Genomic DNA, 7,500 nt, shown 5'->3' on the forward strand with positions numbered 1-7,500 from the left:
TCAATATATGGTGCCAATACCCCCGTACTAACTGAATGGGTCTCCTGCCAAGATACAGTTAAGAAATTTACTGAAAAAAACTTGATTGTGATGAATATAGTATTAATGCATATAAAATTTGGATCAAGTAAAGATAAGCACCACCGCAGGAACAGGGAGTGCTTATCCTTACTTGCTCAAATTCGGGAGTGCTTTTCTTTACTTGCTCAAATTCGGGAGTGCTTTTCTTTACTTGCTTAAATTCGGGAGTGCTTTTCTTTACTTGCTCAAATTCGGGAGTGCTTTTCTTTACTTGCTCAAATTCGGGAGTGCTTTTCTTTACTTGCTCAAATTCGGGAGTGCTTTTCTTTACTTGCTCAAATTCGGGAGTGCTTTTCTTTACTTGCTTAAATTCGCATAGATTAACATTTCTATTAGTTACTTTAACGTGCTGTTTTTTTTTTCTATTTTGGATAATTATTTGTTCTGACAGGTTATTTTTTCTTTTGAACAGTTCAACATTTACTCAATTAACGAGTTCCTTAAACGCGACGTTTGCTCTTCTTATTTGGGGATATAACTTTTGCTATTCTGATGGGTTGGTTCCTCTTATGGATTTTTAAACCATTGCTTATTGTCTTAGGAGGTAACATTTTACTTTTTAGTATGATATACCTCAGGAAATCTTAAGGAAACCAGTCCTAACATGGGCCGTTCTTTGTATGAACAAATTATTAAGCTGCTGTTGGTTGAGGACCCAACTCCTGCAATTAACTGGATGAAGCATCAGAAAATTTTTGAACTCTTATTTGCATGAATTCATGTGGAGCGAAAGAAAAAACAAGTTTCATAGGTTTTGTAACTATTGCAAGACAAATTATTTTAATTAATTTTTTGAGTTTATGATTTCGGGACTCGACATCAAATTTCAATGATTTTTTATTTTACATTTTAAGGAGATTAATATCATGTTTTTGTACACTAATAAAACGTCAAAGTGTGTGTTTTAAAGTTGAGACCATAATAATATGGCTGCTCGTTCCTAGCTGGAGTGCATAACTATACTTGATCCCATTAGGGAATGTTTATCTTTACCTGCTCAAATTCGGGTGTTTTTCTTTACTAGTCAGTTATGGGGCTGCTTATCTTTACTTGATCCTAAAATCTTAAGATAATCTGAAAATTAACTGTTTTGTTTCTTTTTCAGACAAAAAAAAATCACAACATTGTCAGTTAGAGCGACGAGGTGGTTAGATTACTTGGCGCTGGTTCCAAAATCAGAGATACCACCCTGAAGACTACCACCAGGAAAAAATTGGTCCTGAAGCCTACCACCAGGAAAAAATTGGTCCTGAAGACTACCACCAGGAAAAAATTGGTCCTGAAGACTACCACCAGGAAAAAAAATTGGTGCTTTTAACCGGCATTTCTCATGCTTTTGTTAAGATCCCGAACTAGTTTCCAAGAACCAAAACTTAAATAGTATCACTGGCTATGATCACAGCCGTCAATATGCATATTTTAACATACGCTAATTTCAGTTTATTTATATTTTTGAGTTGTCTTTGGTATTTGCATTTAGGCATCATTTCACAAACATCCTGAAATATTTAGAATAAAGGGTGTAAAGTGAGTTTAATCATGTTAAAAATTCATAAATAAAGGTTTTTATTATATACTCAACTCAGAAAAAATGTCTTTAGTAAAGTTGTCATTCAATCAAGAATTCTCTGTTTAACATACACATACCTTCAACTTTACTAGGTGGCACATAAGGAGAATTTTATGTTTGTTGAAATTTAAGTTTACAGGTTTTTCCATTCATAAATACAACATACAGTTCGTTTTGTATGTGTGCATGAACTGTTTATCATGAAGGATTCCCTATAAAAACGCAACCGAATAGTTATTATTATTATTATTATTATTACTATCCAAGCTACAACCCTAGTTGGAAAAGCAAGATGCTATAAGCCCAGGGCTCCAACAGGGAAAAATAGCCCAGTGAGGAAAGGAAATAAGGAAATAAATAAATGAAGAGAACAAATTAACAATAAATCATTCTAAAATAAGTAACAACGTCAAAACAGACATGTCATATATAAACTATTAACAACAACAACAACAACTGCCACATCACAACTTTAAGTTTTCAATCAGAAATGAGTACCCAATGCAAAAATCACATACATACATACAAGTCAAAAGTGAAACGATCCCTATCCCAACAACCTCCCGATCCGCAGCTTCAATGCCACTTCCTGGGTATTAAGAACCTATTTTTCAACACTTGTTCCAACCCACTTGGTCAGTAGCAACCTCTTTTCACGAACGATTGCCACTCCCTCCCTTGGCATGTGACAAAACTAGCTTAAAACACTAATGTATCTTTTCCCTTTCTTTTAACTTTCGGCAAACACTACTTTGTACATTCATATTTTTCGAAAATGTTGAGTATCTTACTCAACATATATAATATGCTCATAATTATATTTATATGTAACACCTAAACATATCAACCAATTATGTTCTTTCACAATTCAGCGCTTCACTTTTCAATCTGTCATTTACCACAGTCTTATTATTGCTATCATTAACACTAGAGAGCCAGTGTATGTTTATACAAATAAAAGAGGAAGTGTGGAAAAAGTATTTGTATATAAAAGGTCTTCATTAGATTCAAGCATAACAATCAAATTGTCCTTCGTATCTCCATTGTTGTCTTTTTTTCACCTTCTGTTGTTATAATGGATCCACCTATATTTTTTATGGGCATATGCTTCTTCTTCTTTTCCCCAGTCGAGATTTCATTAATAATTCTATGAGCGATTCTTACACCACAGCCACTTCCTGAATTCATAGCTTTGGCAGCCTAATCTGCTTTACTGACGTATTGGGTTCAAGGCGATAGACAAACTGTCTGTGTGTCTCTTGGGCATTTACTCCTGATGCCTGGCGGTTGATCTTACTGGAATCAGTATGGACCGGCAGGGGTCACTTGCCTTAGTTAGAGAGGCACTGTGCATCACAAGGAATGGGCTATCCTTTGATGAATCTAGCCAATGAATCCCCTATGGATTTAGTCCGTCAATGGAAAGAGATGATGACAGAATGGGCGCCACTCCCGGGCGTAGCGAGGAGCTAAGAATATCTCGGTTTATAAATACTAAAGAAAAATTCAAAATCGGTTATTGGAATGTTAGAACCATGAATCAAATTGAGAAGGTACAGAAAGTGGAGAGTTAATTTATGAAATATAGTTTGGATACCTTGGCCCTAAGTAAATCACGTTGTAAGGAGATTGGTAAGGAAACTTCAAACCAAGGCAATATATATAAAATATATATATATATATATATATATATATATATATATACATATATATATATATATATATATATATATATATACTGTATATATATATATATATATATATATATATATATATATATACATATATATTTAAATATATATGTAGATTGTTACTTGCAAAGTTCAAATGAAAGCAGTACAATATAAGTATTACAGCTTGCTATGTAACAAAAAATGTGTACAAATTATATATATATATATATATATATATATATATATATATATATATATATACTGTATATATATATATATATATATATATATATATATATATATATATATACTGTATATATATATATATATGTGTGTGTGTGTGTGTGTGTGTGTGTGTGTATGTCCCGACTCAAGAACAGAAAATTATGAATAAAGCTTAGCTCTTTTATGGAATAACTCTGTCTCAACACGAGCCTTGATGAACAGCACTCCCAATCTAACGAGAACTGGTTTTTAGTCTATGAATGTTCCTTTGTCTGGATATTTTTCTTTTTTTTTTCGTAAGAGGTACAGTACCAAACATTAGATCACGTACAGTCTATAATAAAAAAACTCTTCTATTTGAATGAGAGAGAGAGAGAGAGAGAGAGAGAGAGAGAGAGAGAGAGAGAGAGAGAGAGAGAGAGAGAGAGAGAGAGAGTCACTACCACGCACGGTTACCCAAATCGCGTATCGCTATAAAGTGTATTGTTAACAACAAATCTCCTGTCACACATGTTAAATGCATTGGATTTTGCAACTGCATTTATGCAATGACAAAGACATTTTGTTCATTGCCAAATGAGGACAAGACAAGGCTTTCGTCTGGTTAGGATAAGAAGGATTTCTCACAAGTGTATGAAATATGAATGAAAGCTCAGAATGGGTTCGAGAGCAGTGGCATTCTAAATAGTTTCTACCAAGTGGGTCAACAACCTAACCGGAGTTAAAGTTTTTTTTTTACCGGAGTTAAGGTTTCGTCTTGGCTTTCGACGTAACAGTTCTTAAATTACCCATGCTAATGAGGACAATTATCATACTAGCGTCGTTTACAAACCTATGCCTACGACAAATCTTTGATGAAATAGCCTCAATTGTAGTCATGAATACAAGGTATTGTCAGGCTAATGCAAATAACATTCAAAACAATTCAAATAGAGTACAAGAAAAGGTTTTGATCCGAAAGTCCCCAACGCCTGGATATTTAGCCCAAATTTGTAAATGCAATCCAGTGTTATGACGGTGTACGAAGGAGCTATTTTATTAATGAAGCCCTTAGTCTCATATCATCCTGGCTTTCCAACTAGGGTTGTAGCTTAGCTAAGAATAATAATAATAATAATAATAATAATAATAATAATAATAATAATAATAATAATAATAATAATAATAATAGTATGCAGGTTACGTCAATTCAGTGTTTTGTTGAGAGACTTCTACTTATACTGTATGACCCAAAACACATAAAACAATAAAATTCTTTCACCCAATAATAAACAATTCAGTACATTAGCAGAATACAATTTACCAACAATATAATCCTCTAAATGACAGCAAGACCCACGAAAAGAAATAAAAGATAAAATAACCATAAACACAAAGCAGAAGAATTTCAACCAACTAAGAATATACAACAAGATATACAGGATATTATTATTATTATTATTATTATTATTATTATTATTATTATTATTATTACTAGCCAAGCTACAACCCTAGTTGGAAAAGCAAGATGCTATAAGCCCAAGGGCTCCAATAGGGAAAATTAGCCCAGTGAGGAAAGGAAATGAGGAAATAAATAAATGATGAGAATAAATTAACAATAAATCATTCTAAAAACAGTAACAACGTCAAAACAGATATGTCCTATATAAACTATTAACAACGTCAAAAACAGATATGTCATGTATAAACTATAAAAAGACTCATGTCAGCCTGGTCAACATAAAAACATTTGCTCCAACTTTGAACTTTTGAAGCATAAGCTCAGAAGAGGACTTAGCAAATAAAGACTAGACACAAAATGAACTTAACTCGAACTCAAACTCACCAATTGCTCCCTCAGGACCAAAAAACACAGCATTGACCGAAAAAATGCAAAGCTTCACAAATTCGCCAAATCCACAGTACCAAAACATAATATGTTAGTAGCCAGGAATATCAGAAAAAAAGGAATAAAAGAAAATAATACAATTAATAGTTCCCTCTAACTAGAATGGATTCAACTGTGTAAATGAATAAAATTATTCCAAAAACCGTGAAATCCAGGAAAACGAAGAAATTTTATTATATAACATATAAAGAGAAGACCCTAACATGATATTTATCAATGAACATGGCATGAAACGAAATAAAACATGGGAAATATTTGGTTATAATATCTGCAAAACTTTTTGTAGGACTTGAAATAGCAATCAATCAAGAATGATACTAGACATGAAATAATAGATGACTTCCAATATGACTTCTTACGATTTCAAATTCAAAAATGCAAATGACCCATAATAGTCGATACATCATACAAGCCGTCAAAAAAAAAAAAAAAAAACATTATTTCCCGCTTCCAGGTGTAATGAAGTTCACTAATAGGGAAGAACCAACATATATCATTGTGGATCTAAATGCCAAATCCTTATTTTAATACGCGAAAAGTTGACCTTTAAATAAGACTGGCTAAAGTACACTTCATATTATTCTTACTAATACTTAACTTTCTATACTATTCCCTACCACAGTTAGCTAGCTAAATGCCTTTATACTTTTATCACCTTAGTTCCCTATAAACTGAAAAAAAGACTAAATTTTTGTCTGAATCCCGCAAGACCCCATTGTGCAAAATATTTCTTCCACATTTTTCACTTCATACCGTTTAACTAAAACTGACTAATTACACCCTGTCAGGTGCCAGGCACATACTACACAATTAACATTTATCTTGTTCCCATTTCCGCGCTTCCTGGATGTTAAAGTCTTCTTTTCATAATGCATAATATATTACCTCCACTCCCAACAGTCAGAAATCATGAAGCTCATCCCTCAATTTCAATGACATTGCAGGTCTTTTCTCAACTTTTTATTTTTGCAAACCGATTTACCATGTTCTGTGATTTACCTTTCCTCTCATGTAACCTTCATCTACCATTTACTCTCAAACACCTACACCCATCACCCACTTACATTGTTCCACCATGTCATATAGGTAGAATAGTAGCCCAATCATCATGGTAAAACAAAGTATCAGCTTTAACCAGTTCTGGTAACCAATACAAATGAGGAGTTCTTTATCACTAGGATAAAGCTTTGGGGGAGTCTATTGGTCTACATCTCAAGTCATCAGCACCTATTGCCTGGTCCTCCCTGGTCGTAGCTTGACAGAGAAGGGGACTTTCCGTGGGGTAAAAGACCTATGAGGGCCGTTTTATCTTTACTCTATGGGTTATATCAATCACTTTATATATATATATATATATATATATATATATATATATATAAATATATATGTATATATATGTGTATATATATATATGAAATATTATATAGATATATATATATAATATATATATCTATATATATATATATATATATATATATATATATATATATTTATATATAATATATATATATATATATATATATATATATATAATATATATATATATATATATATATATGACCCGATTTAGGTCGTATTAAGGGGGGTTCACACTTCACAACTTGGGGAAACAAAGATAGAGAAAATCCATACTATGGTTAACCCAATTAGAGAGAGGGATCATGCACAAATGAGATTCAGTTTGTTAATTTTCCACAGCTGCTACATTCTATTTAAGCTACAAGGGCGCCCTTTAGTTTATCATTACGTTACTTTACTAAGAAAAAAGTACTCAGAGAAATGGTACTTGTTGGCACTCATTGCTGGCACCCGTGACCCGAACTAGGTCTACAAACTCAAGCCTCCCAACTCTAACTGACAAAAACTATGGGGCAGTTCAAGCGCCCACCTTGGCCTTTCTATGCCCTGATCGATGATTGGCTGTTTTGACCCAAAAGTCTTATGAGAACCAATAAGGAGAGATTTTAGGGACGCTAACTTTTAACGAACATTTTTGAGTGCCTAAAGCCACGCCGATAACGACATTCTCAAAGTGGCACCCACGCCACATTGTAACCGTCTTT

This window comes from Palaemon carinicauda, chromosome 44, assembly GCF_036898095.1.
Source record: "Palaemon carinicauda isolate YSFRI2023 chromosome 44, ASM3689809v2, whole genome shotgun sequence".
Lineage (NCBI taxonomy): Eukaryota > Metazoa > Arthropoda > Malacostraca > Decapoda > Palaemonidae > Palaemon > Palaemon carinicauda.